General features: G+C 49.3%; 1 pseudogene; it reads left to right on the top strand.

Moving 5' to 3' along the window:
• The window catches only part of LOC136115884 (dynein axonemal heavy chain 9-like), a 77,045-nt pseudogene extending 51,911 nt beyond the window's left edge, over positions 1 to 25,134 (top strand).
• Positions 25,135 to 26,705: the final 1,571 nt, after the last annotated feature.

Here is a 26,705-nt window from a genome sequence, read left to right as displayed (position 1 = left end):
GGAGCAAAGGTGTGAAGTCTTGCAACTCCTTTGCATTTTGACTTTCCACTCTCTTCAGCTCTTTTTTCTGCTTTGCCAGAGTTTGACTGAGATGGGAAATTGATATTGCCATGCTGATGTACTCCAAACAGTGTATAAAGCTTTATGCTGCCGGTAAAAAATAAAACAGTGATTAGCCCCATTTGTCACGAGGCCAAGAGTAACGAAGGAAGCACCGTTGTCTGATGTGTTTTTCATAAGTGAACGCTGATACTATAGTACTGTCTTGATTTCTAGGTGAAGAGCGTGCAGGATGCAATACGGGAGAAGAAGAAATCCTTCCATTTTCTTGGAGAAGACATCAACTTAGTACCATCAGTAGGCATTTTCATCACCATGAACCCTGGTTACGCAGGGCGAACAGAGCTACCTGAGAATTTAAAAGCTCTCTTCAGGTGAGTCCAGGTCAGGGTTTGTGACCTGGCAGAAACTGTCTTTTGGAACATCCAGGCTCGACCTCATGTCCTTGGGGAATTCACTTGCATAGGGCATTCGCAGGTAGTTTAAGCCTTGCACAACAGGCCTGGGTCTGGGCACGCACAGGCAGGGCAAAGGAGCTCTGTCCCTTGTCGTGGGGAAGGCAGAGGGTGACCTGGCTCATAAAAGAAGGCCTAGAAGATGAAGCTGCAAATGCGCTGCCTGTAAGACCTGTAGTCAAGAAATACTTGTTCTGCAATGCCTCCTCACCTGTCATTTTAGGCCGTGTGCGATGGTTGTGCCAGACTTTGAGCTGATCTGTGAAATTATGTTGGTGGCTGAGGGATTCATCGAGGCCCGGGTGTTAGCCAGGAAGTTCATTACTCTCTACCAACTCTGCAAAGAGCTCCTGTCCAAGCAGGTGAGCCTGATTCTGTGGCTGAGTGGTATGATGAATCTCCAAAATCAGCAGAAACATGGCACTGTGCTGCTCAGCTCCATGGCTAACGTTTCACAGCTTTTATTTAATGACTGCATTTGCACTGGCTGCTGGGGGAGGAGAGGGTTGGTGATCATCGGAGCAATAAAATTTTCAGACTGCTTTACTGGAGCATCTGCAGGGACAAAAGCATTTGACCAGCTGCATTAATGGGAGACCTTTCAGTGAGTTTAAATGACACCATGTTTGGGGTAGTATTCAGTGACCTTTTGCTTTCCAGTCTCTTCCTATTGATTCTCCTGCCTGCAAAGGGTTTATGGTGTCCCTCTCTGAGTTCAGCCTTAGGCTGGTTCCAGGTCTTGTTAGAGTTACTGTCAGTGCAAAGCAAATCAGATTTTTCCTTGTCATTATTTGTGTAGATCGAAGCTGGGTCCAGAGGAGACCTGAATCAGGATTCCTGATGATACAAACCTGATCTTGGCTGTGCCAGCATGAGGCTGGGTGGGATATGCTCTGTCGCAGAAACTTGGTGCTGTGCCTTGAGGGGCCTGGTGGAAGCCATGGCCTCCCACACAGAGCAGTCAGCTGTCGAGCTGTGCTCTGGAGGGTGTTAACAGGACAGAAATATGAACAGTTGTTTGTTGGCTTGAGAGTTCTTCTCATGCCGTTTTGTGGTACTTTTTCAGCAATGTCTTTACTGACCCCTTATTCCTGGACCTCCTCTGAGACCAAACAGGCCTGTCATCTTGTGATGGGCAGGGTGGAGAAACTTGGGTCTTTGGGGCCTCATAATGGACTAACAAGCCTTTCACCTTGGTGGCTCCTGCAGATGCAGGGGGCTGGCTGGCCTTGCTATAGGTGCTTTATGATTTAGGTGAAACAAATTGCTTTGGTCTCTGGAGTGCAAATCCTGCTGCTGTCTTACTGCCAACTGTGAGCCCATGTGATGGTCTGAACAGCTGAATTATTTGACTCTTTAATACTGTCCCTGACGGGAATCTCACCTACTGAGATGGAAACCAGGTCACTCAGGCTGGAGAAGGTCTCTGGCCACAATGCAAGTAACAGATTTAGATGTATTTTCATTGCTTACTAGTCTGGCAGTTTGGGAATGGTGGTTCTTCACCCTACATGGTGCTGTCTAAGCATAAACTCATGCCTCTTTTTTTTTCTTCCTCTGGTGTAGGATCACTACGACTGGGGCTTGCGTGCCATTAAGTCAGTGCTAGTTGTTGCTGGCTCCCTCAAGCGAGATGACCCAGAGCGACCCGAAGACCAGGTTCTGATGCGCTCTCTTCGTGACTTCAACATCCCCAAGATTGTGACGGATGATGTGCCGGTGTTTATGGGGCTGATTGGGGATCTATTCCCTGCACTGGATGTGCCTCGGAAGCGTGACCTGAATTTTGAGTCGTTTGTGAGGCAGGCTGTGCTGGACCTCCGGCTGCAGGCTGAGGACAACTTTGTGCTCAAAGTAAGACCAAGAGATCTTCTGCTACACCCACATCGCCATCAAATCATTTGGGTTTTCTCAAACAGCTTTGCTTCTACAAAGAGAGCTCTGCACAGCATTGTCCTTGCAGGCAGATCTCGCTGGAGGGCAGTCAGCTGTGCTGGGTCTGAGGCAGCTGCACCTGCTCCTGAAGTCAGCACTGGATCAGTCTCTGGGCTTCCAAAGGGGCCAACTTTTGTAGGCTCATGAAAGTGTAGCCCCTGGAGAGCAGGGCCTCATCAGGTGGTGGTTGTCAAGTATAAACAGCGCTGAAAGTTTATCTGCAGGCTGAGGATTTCACCCATTGTGATTAGAGTGGCTGGACCAAACTCAATTGTCAAATCTGCTTGTGTCTCAGGGTCACGTCTTTCTAAAGAGGTGGCCCAGTGGGACCTATTTTATAGACCTGAACTTCAGTTTGGCATCTTTGTCTAAAATTTGGGAGTGTTTTTCTCAGGTGGTGCAGCTGGAGGAGTTGCTGACGGTCCGGCACTCTGTCTGCGTGGTGGGTAACGCGGGCACGGGCAAGTCTCAGGTGATGAGATCCCTGAACAGGACTTACCAGATAATGAAGCGACGTCCTGTCTGGACAGACCTCAACCCCAAGGCAGTCACCAATGATGAGCTCTTTGGCATCATTAACCCAGCAACAAGAGAATGGAAAGACGGTAAATGTCATTTCATGTCTGAAATATGTAGATAAAGACGGGTGTTTTTAATGAATTTCCCGAGCAGCAGCAGGGTGACTGGTTCTTCATGTGCAGGTCTGAGAGCCCAGGTGCTTGTCTGCTGCCTACAGCCACATGACAGTTTGTTGTTGAAAGGATACACAGGATGTTTTAGCTCTTTGATCTTCAAATGGGAAATATAGCATAAGCCTACTTGATCCTATTGCCCTAAGAATAATTTTAATGCCCATTAATACCAACACTTACCAGTTCCTAGGTGGGGCAGGCAGGTTTTGGGAGTTGGCTGGACCAGTGATGGAAGAGATGTCCCTCCTGCACTGTGGTGTGCACTGGGACCCCAAAAAATGTCCCATCCCCAGGTTTTCATTGCTGATAGCACGCACAGCAGCCTTAACGTCAGTTTTTCCACTCAGTATGGCTGCCCGATCTCTGTAGCACACCAGCGTTTGCCAAGCTGTTGATCCTGCTTACTCCTGAGGAACATTTCAAACTTGCTGGCAGATTACAGAAAATCTGGAGTGGAAATGTTGGGTTGTGACTGATACATAAAGGCAGCTTCGATTTACGTGTGCGGCGGGTTTGGGAGGTGTGGGGGAGGTGAGGGAAGACATTACCATGAATCATCCACAGCAGCAGATGAGCTGCCACCCACCTCCCCTGGCCCCGCCATGGACCCTTCCCGACCCCCTGCTTTGCTCCAATGCCAGGTTAATTTCTTTCTAATTGTAATTAGGGAGCCTAAATCAAAGTGGCAGAGGGACGTGCAGGGTACAGCCTGAACTGTGCAGACTGGCTGCAGCAGTGGCTGCAGATCGAGGGCAGCGGTGACACCGAACAGCAGGAGGGACATTTTACAGGTGACTGTCCAGTGGTTTCTGGCCTGCGATGGTTTAAATGAAATAGTGGCACTCCTCCCTGAGCTTTCAAGGCAGATATTTTCTGCAGTAACCATTCCTGAAAATGTTGTTTCATGTTGTCAAAGACCAGCAAGGCAATCTTCACCACAGCCTAGCAAGAGGTGACCTGTTCCCTTACAGATCAGCCCCTGCTTTTCCGCTCCCCAGTTTTATCCTGTCACATTATCAGAAGTTGAAAAGGTCCTACATGTTAGGTGGTAAAAGGTCCCATATGGGAATCCCAAAAGTGTTCTTTGCAGAACAAAACTCTTCTTTTAAACCCCAAGAGAGCCGTGTGCTGTGGATGCACAAGGTCAGGACAGAGGCGCTTTCCTCTCCCCGCTGCCGCGGTGTATCCGAGGGAAGCCCTGATGCCCTGAGACAGCAACTGTTTCTGATGCTAATAATGTCGGAGTGGTTCCCAAGGCGTGTGTCCAACACGTAAGGAACTGGCTGGAGGCAGAGGCGCTGAAGCGTTATTTTTGTTGACCCAGTCTCGGGATCACACACCTGTTCCAGGTGAGCCGTTCTGCATTTGCTGAGCACAAGCTTTGTCTTCAGTCAGATGGTGCCACTAGCTGTTCCTGATCTGGATCACAAAGAAATAGCTTGTCCTGGAGAAAAAAAGAAAAAAAAAAGAGTTCTTGTCACAATTCACTGGAAGAGAGGCTTTTTTTTAATGTTTGCCTGATGTTTTTTCATGAAGACCAGCGTCTCCCGAGGTATTTCACATGTAGAGGAGAGCAATAGTTTTGTGGAGTTTTCATTTGCTCTGCAGTGCTGCTGCTCTATTCCCAGCCTTCGTGGTCTTCTTAACATTCATTATTTACTCCCCTTGAGACTCTGTATCCTCTCTCTCCTTGATTTTACCAACATTTTGTTCTGTCATTCAATGTCATTCTGTGCTTGTTCTCCCCTCAGTCTCACTAAAGCCATGACCCAGCGTTTAATGCATCTTGATTGCCCTGATATACTTTGAGCCACAAAAAAATATTTATAAGGATTTCCTAGGCATATTCAGGTGGTTTTCTCTGCATTGTATAACTCATGCCGCCTTTTGCCTTTGAGTAGCTACTCTACATTTTTCTTATCCCTTATGATTCTCGGTGGGAATGAAGCTCGTGCGTAGGTCTGCAATCATTTTCAGTAGTGATAACTGATAACCCTTTTTTCACTTTAAAGCAAACTAGAACCGTATTGTGATATAGTAATATTTACGTATAGGCACATAGAGTTTTGCATGTTTGAGAGGAAAGCATTAATTAGAGTAATTTTTACTGTGTTGCTGGAGAAAACCGTTAGAGCAGGTGTCAAGTTCAGTGTTCATCACCATCTTCCTGTCACCCTCCCAGGCCTGTTTCCATCAATCATGCGAGAGCTGGCCAACATCACGCATGACGGTCCCAAGTGGATGGTACTAGATGGAGATATTGATCCAATGCGGATTGAGTCTCTTAATACTGTGATGGATGATAATAAGGTAATGAATATAAGTTAAAGAAGGAGATATTCTTTGACTGCATGGCATGGTTCAGCCTAAAAATGCAGATGCTGAAATAACACCTCCTAGAATAATGCGGTTGTGTTTCTTCAGATACACCAAACAATATCACATATAGAAAATGGTGCATGAGGGGAAATAGCTCAAATCATGGTTTCATTGTAATTTCCCTTCCTGGAACTGGGCTCATGGATAATCACAGATGTCCTGATTGTAACTCCAGGCCCTTCAAAAATAGGGTGGGGTCATAATTCCACACCTTTTTCCGCCGCTCGAAGGGAGTGCTGTTCCTTTGAGTCATGGAAGACAGTTCTACTGCCTGCTGGAAATCAGCTGCATTCCCTCAAGGAACTGTGCTGGCAGCAACCAAGCTTTTTAGTGCAAAGTGCTGAATGCTTTTCATTCCTGTTCCTGGGGAAGATGTCATTCTGTCTGTCTGTCTGCCCAATGCAGGTGCTGACCCTGGCGAGCAATGAGAGAATCCCTCTGAACCCAGCGATGCGGTTGGTGTTTGAGATCAGCCACCTGCGCACAGCCACCCCAGCAACCGTGTCCCGAGCGGGTGAGTCCTGGCCTGAGCTCCGCACTGGGATTTGCCGTGAACCCAGGAGGATCTAGTGCCATTAACCAGTCTTCTGTTGGCCAACTTGACTCCTGTTGCGAGTACCCAACCTGAGATCACAGCGGCCGTGGGTGGACAGGGCAGGTTTCTGACAGACAAACTGAGGATCCTGACCCCAAATGCACATGTGGAGCTGTCATCATCCTGGAGATTTACCCAGAGCACTCTGACTGTTGGTGGGTGATCATGGCTTCAGCGTTGCTGAGTGCTCCTGTTGTGCAAAGCCCTTTGGATGGACTTTATGAGGAGAAGGACAGTATCTGTCTCAAAGAGTTCTTGATCTTCTGAAGAAGTGCATGAAGTATGGGAGAAGGGAATGGAGGTGTCCCCTAGTTTTACACATGGGGAAATGGGGCCCAGAGCAATGAAACTGCTCAGACAAGACAATGTTCTGAATTTAGAGCAAGGTCATGAAAAGCGCCGTGGTTTCAAGGGTGAAGTTTCTTCACTGTTCATGTTGCTACTCTGCAGTGGGGCAGGAAAAGGGGGCAGGTAATGGGACGTCCCGTCATATTTGATAGGGTTTTAGTTGTGTGAAAGTACCTGGTAAACTCTGCTGGAAGAAAGGAACAGTTTCTGCTATGTCTTTACTATATGTTCTCTCCTACCCTGGGCCTAAAGGGATCCTGTACATCAACCCGTCGGATCTGGGCTGGAATCCTCCAGTGAGCAGCTGGATCGACAGGCGAGAGATCCAGTCCGAAAGAGCCAACCTGACCATTTTGTTTGATAAGTACCTGCCCATTTGCCTGGACACCCTCAGAACAAGGTACCATCTGATGAGTGATTGTGTCACCCGTGGTGAGGGCATGGGGACACCTGCCACTGTCCAGCCCAGCTGTGCTGCGCTGGGTTGTGCTGCACATGATCCTCCTTGCCCCTGGAAGCCCTGAGCATCATTGGCTTAAGCTCAGAGAACCAGCAGGGCGAGGTGGGCAAAGTGACGCTCCTGCCTGTATCGTGTTGGTCAGATCTGGTTTTCATCTGATTTTGATTTGATTTTTATTGTATTTCCTGTATCAACTCTCTATCTCTTGGAAAATAATTCCGGCAGATCCCAAAGAGAAAGCTTTTCAGCCTCCTGATGTGTCAGGCTAGACCTGAGCCCACTCCACAAGTTATTTTTCATTAAGAACTTGGGTATTTGGAAGGGTCCTAGTGCTTCTTGGCTTGATTTGGCTTTAAAGCAGTGTCCACAGGGAAGTCATGTGGTTCTTGCTTATCATCATGTGAAACCATTCTCTTTCTCATACTGTGGTGAGGACTGGCCAAAGTAGAGTCCCAGAAAACTTAAGGGAGCATCTCCCATCCTCTACTTGCTTCCTATAGTTGCACTTTCCTTTAAAAACAAAAGAAAAATCAGTGAGCATGGGAGATGTCAGCCAAAAGGGGGATGTGTCAGAAGGGTCTGGAATCAGGACTTAAACATTGTGCTAGGGAACTTCTCTCTGTGGGACCAAGTTGGTTTTGACTGTTGGTAGCAAAGTCAATCGGACGTTTCCCATTCTGTTTGCTGAACATTGTCTCAGAGCGTGAAATCCACGGGATTAGCTGCAGGCAACCCTGAGCTGAGTGTTTTGGTAGCTTGCTTAATTCAGAAATCGTAGAACCAACCTTTCAAATAGCTATAATTACTTTATGGAGGACTTCAGTGCAGCTACAATATTAGTTTGGAATTCTGTAAGTGTAGCTTAAATGAATGTAAAATGGCAAGATGAAAGGGTTTATTTTATTACTCCTCTATTTGACCGCTTTTGAACTCATCGTGCTCGCAGGAAATCATTGCCTTTAGCAAGTCTTCCGTTCTGCTTCTTTCAAGAAGATCAAAGTTTTAAAATGCTTGAAACTTCTGATTATTGTTATCACTTGTATATGTGCCGGTGCCAGCGGGTCTGAGTGTGAGAATGGGTGTTCTCTTTATTGTACCTGGAAATAGGACACGTACCGCTGACAAGCAGAATGCCAGTATTCTGAAAGAGCATTTCTAGTCTTCCTGGGTTGTGATGGACGTATTGCTTTCTAATTTCCATCCCTTAGATTTAAGAAGATTATTCCCCTTCCTGAACAGAGTATGGTTCAGATGTTGTGCTACCTCCTTGAATGTCTCCTGGCAGAGGAGAACACACCTCCTGACTGTCCCAAGGAGCTTTATGAACTTTACTTTGTCTTTGCTGCCGTCTGGGCCTTTGGTGGATCAATGTTTCGAGATCAGGTAAGACGGAAGATGCCTCTTCAGCATCTTTCACACAGTTTGTTTGTGTGGTTTTGTGTTGTTTTGATTTCTTCATACTTTCTGAAACATAGTGCTATGCCAGTAATGCTGTTTTCCTGGGGCTCTCATATAGGTGATAATAAACTAGAAACACAACAATTCCTTTTACGAAAGGCCTCGTTATCCAGGGTGTAACACCACCGGAGAACAGCTGAGGGGTCAGTGGTAAAGGTGGAGGGATGTTTGCTTATGCAGATGCATTTCACTGGGGAGAAACATAAGGTTAACTTATAGAAGCCTGTGGATGTGCATAATGTGATCAAATTAAGACTGATTTATCAGATGGATGTATCAGTGGAGCAGTCTTTCAGCCTTCTGACTGCACAGTAGACGTGCTACATAACACAAACCAGCCGGTGTTTTGTCACCAGGGCAGAGCAGAGCCGGAGGAACAACCTCCCTTGACCTGCTGGTCATACTTTTCCTAAGGCACCCCAGGTGCCATTGACTTTCGTGGCCACAGGGGCACACCTACTCTTGGGTGGTTGCATCCCCTAGTCAGAGGACGCCTTATCCTCAGATCTAAAGTGTGTAGTCCTGATGTCTGGGTCTGCCCACACTGCACTGCTGTCAAGGGCTTGGAGATCCACGTCTGATCTCCGCTGGGCTCGTGTCAAACTCTGTGTTGTCTGGACTATGCGGGAGGTCTCTCCACGAATGTAACACCAGACACCCCTCCCCAGCTCGGGTGGAGGCACTGCCGTTCTTGATGGCTGCTCAAGTGCTCCCAGGGGTCTCTTTGTGTGTTTTCATGTACCTTAACGCCAGACCTAGAGTGTCTGCTGGTCTCTTCAGATTTGCTCCATGCCAAGGATCAGATGCTTCAGGAAGTGCTGAACAACACAGCTCAAGCTCAGCTGGGTGCTCACTTGGTGCCATCACACCTTGTGACCATTGAATGACCTGTGCGAGACCAGCTTCCTTGGTCCTTGTGGAGCCTCCATTTCCCATGTGCCAGCTGGGAAATACTCAGCCTTAGTGTTGCCAGTCTAGGATGACTTAAAGAAACAAAACAAAACACAATAAAGCCTGGGAAGCACTACTTGTCTTTGCTTCAGCAGTACAAGCGCAAGTATGCTGGTGTGCGGTGCTGTGGCAGCTGGCCGCTGTGTTCCCCATGCCGCACAGTCAGTCTCGGGTGCATCAGGCCGGGCTCCTGCCTGCGGTAGTGGCTCTGGGTGGGCTGCAGGAGCAGCTGCAGGCACAGCGACCCTCCGGGAGGCTCCGCCGGGAGCCTGGCTGTGCGTTACTGCCCGCGGTGCTCTGTAAATGTCAGAGCTGAGAGTGCGAGGATACAGCAGTCCGAGCAATGGGGAGCCTGATGAAAAATGATCCAATATAAAATCTGTTTATTGCTTTCCACCGAAGGTGCCCTTCGCGCTGACCTTTCGCGGCCGAAATGTCAGGAGAAACAGTCTGGGAGGCTTCCCACTACTCGGTGCTTGTTGGTGGGTAGCGGGGCCCCTGTATAAAAACAGATGATAGATTTGCCATTTCCTGGCTCTGAAATTAGCGGTAATCCATATGGGGTTTTTATTAAGGAAGTGGTTTGAATTCCACACCGTTCTGGCAATAGAGCTGGGGCTGGAGTGGCTCCATTTAACCGCGGGGTCAGGGAGGGCGGGCAGCGCGGCACAGCGCGCTTGCAGGCGGTCTGGCTGTGCGGGGTAAGGGCACCCTTGTGGGAAAGCTTTTAGCAGCCACGCACGTCCCGCTCCACTGCGGGCGACTCTGCTGCCGCTGCTGAGGAGTTATAACAACAGGAGAATGGAGAATTACAGGGATTCTGCCTCTCTGAATAGCACGAGTCTGCAAAATCGTGGATACTATTAATGTGTTTTTCAAATCCACTGGTCTTTTGAGGGACTGTGGCTCAGGAGGCTTTATGGAGGACACTTGGTTCAGTTCAGCAACAAACCCAGGTTTCCTTATGGAGGCCGAGCAGCCTATGGACAATGTGTTGGTGACCCCACATTGTATGGCTATGGGGAGGAGAGACCCGCAGACACCCCAGGAACAAACTGTGCTGTTAAAACGGGCTAAATGATGCGTCCGGTATTTCACAAACATCTTTCTCACAGCAATTTTCCTCTCCTCCTCCCCTCCACCTCTCTCCAGTTCCCATTGTCCACATGGGAAGGTGTTTGGGCAGAATGGCTGGCCCAATGTCATACAGGAGACCTAGGGCAGAGGAGGGGACTAAGCACATTTGGTGAGTCCTGACCCAGCATCTAAAGCAAAACTGTCACCCCAGTTGAAAAAATTCAGATGCTCCAAAATCTCCATGTGTAGAAAGATACAATGGGGAAAAGCAAGGAAACGGGTGCTTTGAGGGGAATGTGGCAGCGCAGAATCACGGCGGGGTCAAAGGGGCAGCCCCTCGCTGCTGCTTTGGTACGCTGGTGTCTGCTGTCCTGCTTGTCTGAAACGTTGTGGCTTGAAAAGAAGCCAGAAGACAACAACTCACTCTGAATAGAGTGGTGTGATTGATGAGGAAAGGCTTTGGTATGCATGCTGTGACCGACCATGAGCACAGATGTAGACGGATGTTGTGTCCTTGTCTGTTGGAAGAAGTAGGCACCAAGAATCAATCAAGCGGTCTGTTTAGTCATAGGCACGTATTTCTCTTTTTCAAATTGATCCATCTATCTAGTCTCAGACATACCAAGAGTGATCAACACAGAGGATGAATTATTTAGATGAATAAATAGGACTGATGAGCAGAAATGAAGAAAATGAAAAATTAGGCTTAATAGCAGGAAAAATGATAAGAACTTTATGCTGTGGAATATATTTTAAGGACTAATCCCGCTCTGGTGGACTGGGATAGATAACATTCTCCATTACTAATTAATTGATCCAGATTAGTGTATTTTCTCCACTTTTTGTCTTATAGCTTGTGGACTACAGAGTGGAGTTCAGCAAGTGGTGGGTGGCAGAATTCAAGACTATCAAGTTTCCCTCTCAGGGCACAGTCTTTGACTTCTACATTGATCCAGAAACGAAGAAGTTTGAACCTTGGTCTAAACTTATTCCTCAGTTTGAATTTGATCCAGAAATGCCCTTACAGGTATGTGAACCTTGCACGTGTTTTGTCTGGGAAGAGCACATGCATTTTAGTGACTGTATGCAGGCATTTCAATTGAAGTCTCATTCGAGGTCAAGCACTTCATAATAAGAATGGCATTCCGTCCTGGTTTTGTTAAAAACAAGTTTCTCTTTTAGTGAATTTGCCTGTCAGGTAAAACCTTCATATCAGCTGCGTTTTCCTGGAGAACCAGACACATGTTTTGGTAAACATAGCAATGGAATGTGAGGTTATTGATAAGGACAGATTCGCATCTCGCGAGAGGGGCAATGAGAAACAGGTGACCAAGAAACTGACAAACAGAGTATAACATCCCATTCACGTGAATACTTCATGTAAAAGTGGGAGATCACGAGGATCTCGTCCATTTTGCTTATGGCCGAGATTAGGAGAGGACCTTGCTGGTCGTCCCTGCGAACTGAGGCCTCATGACAGACTGAATCCAGCTCCGGTTGGCTGCACAGTCCAGTCCAGGACTTCAGGTGCCAGCTCTGCAGTTGCTGGGGCTTTCAAGATTGGTTTTGTATATTTTGTATTATTTTCTCTATTCTTATTAGTAGCATTAGTAAAACATTTTTAATTTTTCCAATTCTCTTCTATCTATCCTTCTTTCCCTCCCAATCACCTGTCCTGAGTGGGAATGGGGGAGAGAGAGGGGCTGAAGGTGGGGGAGAGGGGGCTAACAACACATCTGCCATGGTTGTATTGTCACCCCACAATCAAAACCCTTGACACATTCTTTATGAAGTACAACTCAATTACCCATCTTTCTTTACTGTACTTTGACTGTGAAGACTCATCCTCCATCCATCTTCCAGAGCTGAGTGATGTACATGAGGCGCAGGCTCAGAGACACCTATGAGCCAGGGCTGGTGTGCCCAGGGTGCGGGATGGAGGTGCGTTTGGCCTGCAGAGAGAAGCAGGATGTGGGACAACGTAGTGACAAAGTCCCTGAGACACCATCTCGTCATTCTGCGTGGCTGAAAATAGGGTTGTTTATATGATTTGGACGAAAAATGAGAGTTGCTGCAGGTAGTGAATTGCGTTTGCCAGCTATGCCTTTCTTTCCTTTTAGAGGTGCCACAGTGAGCAGATGACTTGTAAAAATTGTTACCATTTTAGCAAAATGTGTGTTTGCGGGGAGATCCAGATGTTGCTCTCAGCATCCCGCTGTCATTGTTTCGTCTGTACAGATAGTTTGACTTGAATGGTTGGTAGCAGTGTATTGTTCCCTTCCTAGCGCCATCTAGAAACTCAGGTCACCGCACTCATTCCTGGCTCTCCCAGTTTGATGTCTCCTCAGAACATGGCAGTGGGGTGGTGCCACAGATGGGTACACTCACCTGCTCGTTTTGCCCCTCTCAGGCTTGCCTGGTGCCCACCACCGAGACGGTCCGTGTGCGGCACTTCATGGACAGGCTCCTGGAGCGCCGGCGCCCCGTGATGCTGGTGGGCAACGCCGGCACGGGGAAGTCTGTGCTGGTGGGGGACAAGCTCTGCTCACTGGATACAGACGCCTATGTGGTGAAGAAGGTCCCGTTTAACTACTACACCACCTCTGCCATGCTGCAAGGTAAGACAATGGCTGAGATGTGGGACTTCTGCCTGGCAGGTCACCAAATTCCTGGGGCGCCCGTCGGGGTTTGGAGCTGGGTGTGCACTGTGGGCACTGCACTGGCACCCACTGACTCTTAAATCCCACTGTGAAACTCACTGGTCCGCAGACTCCTGGTTTTATGGAAAATGGCATTTCCCAACATGAGGGATTGAATTCTGAACACCACGACTCTGGTTCAGGGCTGTGCAAAGCACACACTTAAATCTGCTGCTGTTCTCTACAGCACACAGCTCGTACTTGACTTGAGGTGTGTCTTTAATACGCTTGAATTTAAGCCCGTGCTGAATAGAATGGGTTGCTTGGCTGGGATCTAAGCTGTCCTCAGAGTGCAATGATGGGAATTGCATCCCAGTTGTCAGTGAGGACAGTGCTAATGGGGATGTGCAGGTGCTGCTGGTTCCTGGGCTGTCCCCCGCATCCTGATGCAGCCCCGTGTGCTCCCACGGAGCGGGTGCCACATCCCACCGCCCCAGGGGACACGGCTGCTGACCCTGGGAGGCTCTGACCTGGGGAAGCCCATGAGAATATCTTTGATGAGGATTTTGGCACATCAGTGAAAGATGAAGTTTGAGACCAGGATAAGGTCAGTTCTGCTGTGTAGTCTTTTCACAGATGAAGAGAAAGAGGGAATTGTTGAAAAGTGACTCATTTTGGAATGGTATTTTCACTTTCAGTTGACCTAAAGAGAGAGGATAATTTTCTACATGTGTTTATTAATCAGGAATGAAACAACCTTGCTTGTTTTGAGTTGAACAACAGCTGTGGGTCACTGTAAACCAAAATAACTTCCTTTATGGAGTTTGGTCTGACCCAAGTGTCCTGAAATCCCTTTACTCCCTCTACAGGACCAGCACCAGTGAGACCAAGGTTTTAACCTTCACCATGTGGGTTTTTCCTGGCCAGGTGGCCCTGGGGCGAACACGCTCACGGCCATGAGCATCACAGCCCCTGTCTGTGCTCTGCTGGGCTCCCGACACTGCAGATGTTTTAAGGAAGGTGTCAGAGTTTAAAGTTGCCCTGTGGGACTGATCCACTCGCAGAGGTGACAGCACAGGCTCAGCCCACGCTGTGTCACCTGGGGCTGTGTCGTGGAGTCACGGCAGCTTTCTGGGGCAGGTCTGAAGGGTTTTGGGTCTTGCTAGTGTGTGATGGCTGCAGTCTCCCTCCTCCCTCCCAGGTGCCCCTTTGCTTTTTTCCCTGTGTTGGGGTCTCTGCAAAATGCCCTTGAGCTGCTAAATGGGCTGAGCTGTCTGTCTGTCTGTCTGTCTGTCTGTCTGTCTGTCTGTCTGTCTGTCTGTCTGTCTCTCTGTCCAGCTGCCTGGGTGGGGGACAAAGATGCTGAGGGACCTAGAGATTCTTTCTTATGGGGAGAGACTGAGAGAGCTGGGGCTGTTGAGCTGGAGAAGAGAAGCTGAGAGGGATCTGATCAATGGGATCAATATGTCAGGGTGGCTGTCAGAGGATGGACCAGAGTCTGTTCAGTGGTGCCCAACGCCAGGGTGAGGGGCAGCGGGCACAGACTGAAACACAGGAGGCTCCATCTGAACATGAGCAGAAACTTGTTTGCTGGGAGGTGCCAGAGCCTGGCCCAGGCTGCCCAGAGCGGGTGTGGAGTCTCCTTCTCTGAGACATTGAAACCCGCCTGGACCCACCTGTGTGATCTGCTCTGTGACCCTGCGTGAGCAGGGCTTGGACTGGGGGATCTGCAGAGGGCCCTTCAGCCCAACCAGGCTGGGATCCTGTGATTCTGTGAATGTGCAGCCGTTTGTCTCCAGCTGGATGGGCGAGTGTGTGCAGGTGTTATTTGTACAGGCAGACCTGGCACCGTGTCCCTGGTCATGAGCTGTGGGCTGAGTCAGTGATTTTCTTCCCCTGCACAGAGGAGCAAGTTGTCTTGTGTGTGGATGAAGATGTGGTGGTGAGATTTGCATTGAGAAGCATGATTTATACTGCTTGGCCTGGATCCCTGCTGCTCATTTTTTAGAGTTAATTTGTCCCTTTTTGTGTAGTTTGTCACTTGGCTGCTTTATTCTTTTCCCCAGCAGGCACATCTTTAAATTTGTAAAACATGGGCACAAAGTAATTTTGGATTTTTTCTTACTTAAAAAAGATCCTAACCTGAGTTCCAGTAGTTCCTTAGACAAGGTGCCTGTTGCTGCAGAGATGTATAAGATGCAGCCCTTAGGGGAAGCAGAGTTGTTGTTCAACCCATCCCTGCATCCTGTGGCTTCCAGAAGCGCCGTGTGCACAGGGGTTAAAAGGAGCCCAACACTCTCTCTGCCTGAACCTGGGGCCAGTTTGGGGATTTTCTGTAGTTTATTGTGACTAAATACCACATTCTGTGGCATTTGCCCTGGGCCTCGCTCTGCTTCGTGCCCTCTTGGGCCTCTGCCCCTCCATCAGATGTAGCCCTGACTTCTGTCATTCAGAGAAATTGCAATAAATCTTGTGGTTTTTTTTGTTTGGGTTCTTTTTTTCCCTCTCCCTTGCTCACCAACCAGAAGGTACGAGGTGTCCAGGCTGTTTCTTTGAGGTGCTGGTTTGAGTATGTGTCAGGATCTCACACAGACACACCGCCCCTTATTATTATTGTGAGATACGGCTTTGAATTAAAATACCACTTCCACGAACATGTCACTTGATCCCCAGTAATTGCATTTCAGTGTGATGAATCTCTTGCATACTTGTTTAACCTCAAAAAGGGCTGATTTTATATGTTAATTAGGGACTAATTAAATTTAAATTAAATGCTTATTTGAAACACTTAATTTAACTTGCTACCAGAAATTTCAAATATTGTGGTTTTATTGAACGGGGAGAGAGGCTCCGCTGAGGAAAGATTCATCATTTTTCGTAGCACAATCCATTCCTTTGTGCAGCAACTGTCTGTGACAAGAAATCAGCTGCGTTTTGAGTGGTGAGCAAGGCGAGCTGTCTGCAGTGCACCCAAGCAGGAAAAACCCAGCGTTTTGAAAGGTCTGTGATCTGAAACAAACCAACGGAATATAAATCTTCCTTAACAACTTTTGCACGTGATAATAAATGGCTTAAAAAAACTCCCAGTCCCGTTTACATTTGCCAGTCTTCCCTAATTACAAAGAATTGCTACTTACCGTGTGCTGCTTTATAGCACCTTATAGGTCTGTTGCCAACCCAAAACTGCTAATGAAACAAATTCTTCGAGTAAGCACAGGGCAGAAAACCCACCCGGGGTCTGGGCAGAGGAGCGTTGCTTCCGTTTGCTTTTCCACTTACTGAGACAGTAAAGGTTGCCTGGGCTGCAATCAGAGGAATCAATAACCTATAGAACATGATGTGCAGCGACGTGGGGTGATTTTTATTAAATATCAGCCCAGGATTATAAATATTCCCCACGTTTTATGAGCTAGAGCAACATATGACCCCAGCCTTCTGCTAAAACAAATTAAAGTCTTCCAAGGCTTTGAAATGCGAAACTGTTCTCTCCGTGCTTTCCTTTGCGTGTGCGTGACCCTACTTGAAACTAGGTGGTAATTTGACAGCTCGTGTTGGAATTAAGTCTTGTCACATTATCTGGAGGGTTGGGTAACGCTGGTGAGAAGATCAGGGAACTTATGATTATTTGATGCATTTCAATAAAAGTGTCATGTTGGTTGTTCTGAAGATGTCCAGGAATTTGGCCCTGAGATCGCCTATTTTTGTCTAACAGGGTAAAAGATGCATATATTCACAAAACCAGCAGCTTTGCTCGTGGGCTTCTGTGCCCACAGCATCCATCTCCCTTTCTCCATCGCAGCGCCCAGTGCCTGCTGCCCTGGCCACGCTGCAGTTGCCGCATCGCCGGGGCAGGCAGCAGGGGATGCTCACTGCTCTGGCACAGCCACCTCTGCAAGCAAGATTTCGTTTACAAAATTATGCAGAAGAGATTCAAAAGGCTTTATCTTGCATGAAAAGCTCTTGTTTGCTCTGAGGTAGACATGTTTTGTAGCAGACGAAGTTTGTTGTATTTTTGTTTGGAAGGAAGAGTTGAGAGCTTTCTGATTTAAGTCAAACCAAAGTGCTGACCAAGGGTCCCTGCAGGGCTCCCAGCTGCACTGTAGAATCATAGAATCAGTTTGGTTGGAAGAGACCTTCAGGATCATCGAGTCCAACCGTAACCCAGCTCTAGCACTCTAGTCCCTGAGAACCTCATCTCCACGTCTGTCCAACCCTCCAGGGCTGGTGACTCCAGCACTGCCCTGGGCAGCCTGTTCCAATGCCCCACAGCCCTTTGGGGAAGAAATTGTTCCCCAGATCCAGCCTCAGCCTCCCCTGGTGCAACTTGAGGCCGTTTCCTCTGCTCCTGGCGCTTGTTCCTGGGGAGCAGAGCCCGACCCCCCTGGCTCCAAGCTCCTTTCAGGCAGTTCAGAGATCAGAAGGTCTCCCCTCAGCTCCTGTTCTCCAGCTGAACCCCCAGGCCCCTCAGCTGCTCCTCATACAGCTGCAGCTGGGGGACATCTCAGCTCCTTGAGGGGCCGCTGTAGCTACACACAGCACAGCAGTGAGCTGGGCTGAGAAATCATTTTTATTTTGCAGCAGTTGCTCTCCCAGTAGATGAGCTTTGCACCTCTGCCTCCCTACAGGTATGCTTGAGAAACCTCTGGAGAAAAAGGCTGGTAGGAATTATGGCCCTCCAGGTACCAAGAAGCTCGTGTACTTCATTGATGATCTCAACATGCCCGAGGTGGACGCTTACGGGACAGTGCAGCCCCATACGCTGATCCGGCAGCACCTGGACTACGGCCACTGGTAGGAGCCTGCTCGGGCTTGGTTGTCGGAGACCTTTTTGTTCAGCTCCAGTGCTGGGGAGTGGGTTTGAGAGAATCTCAAAGCGTGGGTCCCTCTTCCCATTGCATACTGCTGGGCTAGAGCTGGTTGGGAGGCTCTGGGTGAACTGAGAGTTGAGCACCCTCAGGGCTTCCCCTGTCCCCAGCAAACAAATTCACTTAGAATCACAAAACGTCCTGAGCTGGAAGGGACCCGCAAGGATCATCGAGTCCAGCTCCTGTCCCTGCACAGGACAACCCCACAGTTCACACCGTGTGTCCGAGGACGTTGTCCATCGCTTCTTTAATACCGCTTGATTGCTTACTCATAGCTGGGTTGAGAGGAGCTTTGCTCTGCTCTTGCTGTGGCTTGTGACTGTGGTCCCAGGGCAAAGCCTGCGAGGGGAGCGCGATGCTCGGCCTTGCTGCCCCGCGACGCTGAGAGCAGAGGCGGCTGTGGATTTGGCCTCAGCTGGGGTGAACCCCCCTGCTGTGAGCACCTAACATTGTCTTCTGTCAGGCAGCAGCAAACAACCGTTATCTAGGCAGAGGGGATTTGAAGGAAAAGCAGTGACTGTTTTGGAAGGAGATTGGTGTGTTTTACACTTTAGCCAGCAGCTCTGTGTGGGACATGAATATTTGCATCTCTCCACAGGGAATACAGGGCAGGGACGCATTGCAATTTCCACTCTCCTCAGCTGTGTGCATGCCTGAGCTCTGCCAAAAGCTTCCGAGGAACAGAGACAGTGGAGCGGAGGCAGAAATCTTGGGCTGTGGGTGTCAGGGAAGTCAGGCAGATAGAGGGTGAGGGAGCTGCGAGGGAGCGTTGGAGGCACAAGGGGCTGCAGCGAGGAGTAGGGGGATGCAGTGAGGCGCAGAGGGATGCAACGAGGTGTGGGGGATGGAGTGAGGCATAGGGGGATGCAGCGAGGTGCGGGGGGATGCAGCAACGTACAGGGGATGCAGCGAGGTGCGGGCGGATGCAGCAACGTACAGGGGATGCAGCGAGGTGCGGGGGGATGCAGCAACGTACAGGGGATGCAGCGAGGTGCGGGGGGATGCAGCAACGTACAGGGGATGCAGCGAGGTGCGGGCGGATGCAGCAACGTACAGGGGATGCAGCGAGGTGCGGGGGGATGCAGCAACGTACAGGGGATGCAGCGAGGTGCGGGGGGATGCAGCAACGTACAGGGGATGCAGCGAGGTGCGGGCGGATGCAGCAACGTACAGGGGATGCAGCGAGGTGCGGGGGGATGCAGCAACGTACAGGGGATGCAGCGAGGTGCGGGGGGATGCAGCAACGTACAGGGGATGCAGCGAGGTGCGGGCGGATGCAGCAACGTACAGGGGATGCAGCGAGGTGCGGGGGGATGCAGCAACGTGCAGGGGATGCAGCGAGGTGCGGGCGGATGCAGCAACGTGCAGGGGATGCAGCGAGGTGCGGTGGGATGCAGCAACGTACAGGGGATGCAGCGAGGTGCGGGGGGATGCAGCAACGTACAGGGGATGCAGCGAGGTGCGGGCGGATGCAGCAACGTACAGGGGATGCAGCGAGGTGCGGGCGGATGCAGCAACGTACAGGGGATGCAGCGAGGTGCGGGCGGATGCAGCAACGTACAGGGGATGCAGCGAGGTGCGGGCGGATGCAGCAACGTACAGGGGATGCAGCGAGGTGCGGGCGGATGCAGCAACGTACAGGGGATGCAGCGAGGTGCGGGGGGATGCAGCAACGTACAGGGGATGCAGCGAGGTGCGGGCGGATGCAGCAACGTACAGGGGATGCAGCGAGGTGCGGGGGGATGCAGCAACGTACAGGGGATGCAGCGAGGTGCGGGGGGATGCAGCAACGTACAGGGGATGCAGCGAGGTGCGGGCGGATGCAGCAACGTACAGGGGATGCAGCGAGGTGCGGGGGGATGCAGCAACGTACAGGGGATGCAGCGAGGTGCGGGCGGATGCAGCAACGTACAGGGGATGCAGCGAGGTGCGGGCGGATGCAGCAACGTACAGGGGATGCAGCGAGGTGCGGGCGGATGCAGCAACGTACAGGGGATGCAGCGAGGTGCGGGCGGATGCAGCAACGTACAGGGGATGCAGCGAGGTGCGGGCGGATGCAGCAACGTACAGGGGATGCAGCGAGGTGCGGGCGGATGCAGCAACGTACAGGGGATGCAGCGAGGTGCGGGGGGATGCAGCATGCCATGGGTCCCCTCCCAGACACATCGAGGCCTTCTGCCCATGTGCTCAGCAGTGCCCACTGGGCACTGTATTGCATGCAGGAAGTTATCATCTCACCAATATAATAGGCTCAGGTAGGATCTCTCAGCAAAGCATATTTTATTAACGATTTTGCAAGGTCGGGTGTTCCACCTAAAGGTAGGCACACAAAACAGGGCAAAAAGCCACTTCTTATATCCACCCCTAATCCCAACTGCAAATTCCCTCCCCAATTCCCCGTTGGTTGGGTACGGCAGGGTTTACAGACTACCTGACACTTCCTAGCTGCCCAGGCTCAGTTTACCTGTCTCACGACTCCATTCTAATAACCCTTCCCATTATTTCTTTATTTTCATTGAAGGTGTGTTTTCTTGACTGTCTGAATTTTAACCACTGGAATGGTTTTCAATTCCTCCACACCCGCTCTGGGCAGCCTGGGCCAGGCTCTGGCACCTCCCAGCAAACAAGTTTCTGCTCATGTTCAGATGGAGCCTCCTGTGTTTCAGTCTGTGCCCGTTGCCCCTCACCCTGGCGTTGGGCACCACTGAGCAGAGTCTGGTCCATCCTCTGACACCCACCCTGAGATATTGATCCCATTGATCAGATCCCTCTCAGCTTCTCTTCTCCAGCTCAACAGCCCCAGCTCTCTCAGTTTCTTGTCACAAGAAAGGTGCTCCAGATCCCTTAGCATCTTTGTAGCCACCGCTGGACTCTCTCCAGTAATTCCTTGTCCTTCTTAAACCAGGGAGCCCAGGACTCCCTGTCCTCCCCCGGCAGCAGCAGCCTGCTGACCCTTGTCATGTCCCACCTGGCGCTATGGTTGGGGGAAGTGTGACTGAGATTTGTCAGTCCCCTGGGTTGGAAAAAAGTACATACAATCCTGAAGGTCCACAAACAAAAGACCTTTATTTTTTGTAGCTTGGTCCAATTGGCAAATGACTCAGTGGCAGAAGGATTTATGTTACTTAAGCTCAATCGATAAACAGTTTAGCAGCGAAAAGATTCACATGAAAGAGTTTTGTGGCACAAGTGGGGCTCTAAACCTTATGTTACTGTATTACTCACAAAAAGGAAGGCAAGGAAATAGGAATATAGGAAGGAAAGAGAGAGGAAGAAAAGAAGGGGAAAGGAAGGGGGAAGGAAATGGGAAGGGAAGGAAAAGGAAAGGGAAAGGAAAGGTCTCACCACCCTTAGGGCTCCGTGGTGTGTTTGAGGGGTTTGTAGTCTCAGGTCCAGTTCCTGTGCAGGAATGCTTGGGTCTGTAGTCAGGGTTCAGCACCCTGTGGTGTGTGGTTCGGTTCCCGTGGTCAGCCCGGTGGGTGGAAGGGTCCCCAGGGTGGCACCCTGCCCGTGCTGGCACAGGTTTTATAGGGTTTATAGCCCTCGGGATCACCTGGGCTTTTGTGCAGGCGTCACTGGGGGTGATTGTGGAAGATGGGGGAGGCCCGGAGGGTCTCTCAGCCTGGGCCTTGACACCGTGTCGGGCCTGTCAGCGCACAGGCTGCGTGTCCTTCAACACAGCACTGCCTGTGTCACCCAGCCTTTGTCTGTGGCTGTCACCTCGGCCTTGACATGTAAATCACCATTCACCTGCTCACGATGGCCCGTCTCCCATGACTGGGTGTTGCAGGGCTGGGTTTGCCACAGTGTTTGAGAGTCACCCTTGTAGTCTCTCACACCCTGTCCCGGGTTGGGATCAAACCAGAGACACTCCTGCTGTTTTCTGCCATTTCCATGCAAGTGAAGAGTATGGCCCAGGGGCTTTGCTCAGTGCTTATTACTGATAGAAATATTAGCTACAGGTTGTTGAAGCTGAAGGATTTCCACCAGGAGCAGGACTCGCGTGTGCCAGGCCGTGTACAGATAGGCCGGCAACCTGGGCCTGGGCCTCATCTTGGCAAGACGCAGAATTTGACCCCCTGAAGACAAGCGGCCTCTGGCAGCCCAGGGACACGTACTGAGAGAGGCAGTGGCCGTGGTCACTGTGCTGCTGCTTGTGTTTTGCCCGAAGGTACGACCGGACCAAGCTGTCGCTGAAGGAGATCACGAACGTGCAGTGTGTGTCGTGCGTGAACCCGACGGCGGGGAGCTTCACCATCAACCCTCGGCTGCAGGTAAAGCCCTGCACAACGGCAGGTGCATCGCTGGGTTTATTTTGGGGTGGATCATTTAAACGTGAGGTTAGAGGACAACCACTGGCAGATCCTGCTGTTGTTTTATCAGTACAAATGGCACGAATCTGTCGAGTGACTGTGATTCCTAATAGTGAAGCACCGAACTGGGTCCCTTATTCCCTTGTTTGTTTTTCCTCGCGTTCTGCAGCTCCGTCAGAGGAGGAAGTCAAAAGTTGCCAGCCAGCTTAACACCTACTTTCAGGACAACCTTCTGGTCCATACAGGCAGATTTTGCCTTCATTTAGCTCGTATTTAGCTCTGAAGCATGGTGCATTAACGCCGCCTGCTTTCCAGAATTGTCTGCTGCAGCTGTCAGTAAAAAGAGGTGTGGGGGAGAAACCCAAACGAAGAAAACAGACAAAACTAAAAAAAAACCCAAGCCACACCAAAACACAACAACAACAAAAACCCCAACAAACCCCAAACCAAGCAACCAAACAAAACCAACAAAACAAAGAACACCAAAACCAACCAACCAACCAAATCCCCCCAAAAACCTAACCGAACAAAAAAACCCCAAGCCAAACAAAAAGCAGTTCAAGCGCTGCTGATAACAGAAGATTTGGGAAGAGATCTTAAACATTAGACTTTGATTTTTGGGAGCTGCCAACCGATGGAGGGACTGGGTAGCAGTGAGCAAAATTCATTTCATCATGGAGAAACCTAATGACCAGAGTCAGCTTGGACCCTGGCTCCTCTTCAGCAAGGTGTGGAGTTAAAATGAAGTGTCCCATGGGCAACTTTGCAAGTTCCAAATTAGTAAAGAGGTCCTCTGGGAGATGGCACCTTCCAGGGGCTGCTCTTAATAGAGACAGTGACTGGGCTTTGTCAGAGGTCGGTGGGACCTTCAGAGCCCTTTGGCTCTTCAATGGACTGCACTTCCAGTGTAGCATTGGTGAGATGCAGTTGAAAATCCCTGGTTTAGTGAGCAGAGTGATGTCACTTCCCACCTGAGCTCTGCTGGCAAACTGGGAGAGGGAAATAACCTTGTTCAGGTGGACTGCAAATCAGAGAATCATAGAACAACCCAGGTTGGAAGGGACCTCAAAAGATCATCTGGTCCAGCATTTCATGGGAAAGCGAGCCTAGATGAGATTATCACAGCAAATCCCCAAGGGCATTTTGCTTGAAAGGTGTTTTTCTACCTCTCTGACCTTTCCATGCCTTCCTTTCTCTCCCTCAGCGTCACTTCTGTGTCTTCGCGCTGTCCATCCCTGGGCAGGATGCCTTGTCCAGGATCTATAGCACCATTTTAACGCAGCACCTGACAAGTGGAAATTTCTCGGGGGCTGTGCAAAAATCAGCTCAGCAGCTGATTGCCCTTGCCCTGGGACTGCACCAGAAAGTAGCCGCTACATTCCTTCCAACAGCCATCAAGTTCCACTACATTTTCAACTTGAGAGACTTCTCCAGTATCTTCCAAGTAAGTGCAGTTGCTGTCCTGTGGGACTTGAAGCTTGTCCCGATGCTACAAGAGGCTGCGGAGCTGTGTTCCTCTAGCTCTGGTGGGCAGAATGCAGTCTCCTACCTAAAAATGACACAGCACATGTGTGCCCTGAGTAAAGTGGGTGACCTTAGGCCGTTCCTTAATTCCTTGTTAGTTTTGGATGGATTCCAGAACCATTGCCCATGGCTTTGAGAAGCTTAGTTACTTTCCAGCCTCTTGTGGTCAGCGGGGAGGGATGAGTAGTTCCAGATGGATGTGCAGGTTTGGGGTGGGTTGAAACGCCCTCTGGCTGTAGAAGGGACCAGCTGAAGGGAGCTTTGGGCTTCCGACTTCAGCACTTAAATGACTGATGGTGAGTGCGATGGAGCTGCGCTCATCTTTGGGAGCCTCAGTTCCACACGTGTAAATGTGGGGATTAATGGCACTGTTCCACCACACAGGCAAAGTATTTTATTGTACTGAAGCAGGTGGTGGATAGGTAGTGGGTTACTGGCCCTGAAGTTAGATCCAGCTTAGCTTGTTGGCCTGTACTGGCATGTCCTCTTAGCTTCTTGATGGTCAGATGCTCAGTATCTGCATGAAGGGTGGCATTTAAAAAGGTGATAATTGAATCAAACCCAGCTTTGACTTAATTGCTAAAACTGAATTTCCACCAGAGCCAGTTCTGTACCAAGGGGAAGTTGTTCAGATTTAGAAATATTTTCTTCCAACAACGGAGAGACTTTTTTTTCCCCTGAAATCTCGTACTTTGAAGCAGTAGATATTACTGCTCAAAGAGCCTTTCAGAGTTTAAGGCTGATTAGTAAAATTTGAGAAGGTTCTCAGCAGCCGAATCGAGAGGTTTGGAACACCATAAACTCTTGTAGAACCCCGGTTTGTAACTTGTTGCTGTCCTTCTTAACACCTGTTCTCCTAAGTACGTACTGAAAGTTTGGTGCCTTGTGGTCTGGTCCATCACACAAGAACTGAAGTAATGACGTAGTGGGAAATGCAAAAACAGGGCCTTGAAAAAGTTAATAACTCTTTTGTGCCAAGAAAGAATCAGACCTGTCACTTATGCTCAGCTAAACATCAGCAGCTTTTGATGTTAGATGTGGGTCGTGTTAACTCCTGACTTCTAGTTAATCTGTGCTTTGAAAGGCAGAGAGAGAAAAGCAGCATTTCCATGGGAAGCTTTAATTTTAACTGTAACCTGCTTGAAAGGTGCTCAGGTTGTGGGATATTAGGAAATGTCCTGCCAGGTCTGGATGCTGGGGCAGGAGCAGCGACTGAGCTCAGGTGTTGTTTTGTTTATCGCGTGGCTTCAGGAGTGGGGGAGTCTGGCTCCTGGGCTTCATAATGTTTATTGAAATAGTGGTCCAATTTTTCTTGAAATCCTTCCTTACCTTTTGGATTCATTCTTGATTATTCCTTCACATTAAATATTCTTGAGTTTTTGAGATCTCCTGATATCCTGTTTGTCCCTACGGGAACACAATTTTCTTCCTGAAATTGAGTGTGAAAGAAGCTCCGGGAATGCATTTCCATGTGTTACTTTCATTCAATCTTCATAAACTCATAATTTAGCTCACACTCTCTTGTCCAAACCCTTCTTGTGCAGTGCTGGCTTCAAAGTCAGGTCAGGCTGATCAGCCAAGTTTTGAATGTTTCCATGACTGGAGTTCCCATAACCTCTCCGACCCTTGTCACACCACTAAACCCACTCCACGGTGAAGCTGATATATTTTTATTTCAGTTGGAATTTCCCTTCCTGCAGTTTGTTACCTCTTGTCCTTTTGCTATACACCTCCAAAAAAAATTGGCTCAGTCTTCTCTATAACTCCCTATTAGGTAGTTGTAGACAGAGTGTCGAGGGTTAGGATTGCGGGGTGACAATCAAACCCTGGCAGATGTGTTGTCAACCTCTTCTCCCCCCCACTTCCCCCTTTTGCCCCTCCCTCTCTCCCCTTCCCACTCAGCACAGGCGATCGGGAGGGAAAGAAGGACAGAGAGAAGGGAGTTGGAAAAGTTAAAGATGTTTTACTAATGCTACTGATAAGAACAGAGAAAATAATACAAATATACAAAACCAATCTTGTAAGTCTGAGCAACTGCAGAGCCAGCACCCAAAGTCCTGGATCAGACTCTGCAGCCAACCGGAGCTGGATTCAGTCTCTCACTGGCCTCAGTTCGCAGGGACGACCAGCAAGGTCCTCTCCTGATGTCGGCCATGAGGAAAAAAAAAAAAGGGAAAAGAGACAAAAGGGACGAGATCCTCGTGATCTCCCACTTTTATATGAAGTATTCATGTGAACGGAATGTTATTCACCGTTGGTCAGTCTCTCGGTCATCAGTTTTCTCGTTGCCCCTCTCGCGAGATGTCCATCCATGCTTATCAATAAGTTTGCATTCCATTGCTGGGTTTAACCAAAACATGTGTCGGGTTCTCCAGGAAAATGCAGCTGACATGAAGGCTTTGGCTGACAGGCAAATTCACTAAAAGAGAAACTTGTTTTTAACAAAACCAGGACATTCCACCCCTTATCATATGACATTCACTGAATACTTAAACCTTATCAATACAATCTATCAATACAATCTAATTAATCACTACTACTATATATATATATATATATATAGATATGTACATATATACACAGGAGTAATTAATCAGTGGACCATCCTTTGAAAAGTTCATTAAGTTCATTTTGTCACCACAGTCTCCCAGGGCAGGGAAAATGGTCCAAGTGCATCTCATGACCCCTGTTGGTGGGTTAAGGACACCAACTTCCAAGAAGGTGTCGGGCGCCACTCGAAGAAGCCAGCGCTGGTTTCATCACCATTGTCTTGATCTGAAAGACACTTATTAAACATTGTTAGTGCGGCAATTCACATCATACAGTTCAGCATTGCACATTTTCACCTCAAATCAAATCCCCTTGAGGTGCACACCGAACTTCTCCATCCTTAAGCATCACCCACCAGGTGCTGCCAGGTCCCTGGGCAAAAACAATCCCACGAATAGGTTTGC

This window comes from Patagioenas fasciata, chromosome 35 (genome assembly GCF_037038585.1).
Source record: "Patagioenas fasciata isolate bPatFas1 chromosome 35, bPatFas1.hap1, whole genome shotgun sequence".
NCBI classification, from domain to species: Eukaryota; Metazoa; Chordata; class Aves; order Columbiformes; family Columbidae; genus Patagioenas; species Patagioenas fasciata.
The sequence above is the reverse complement of the archived record's forward strand: the minus strand, read 5'-3'. Positions and strand labels throughout refer to the sequence as shown.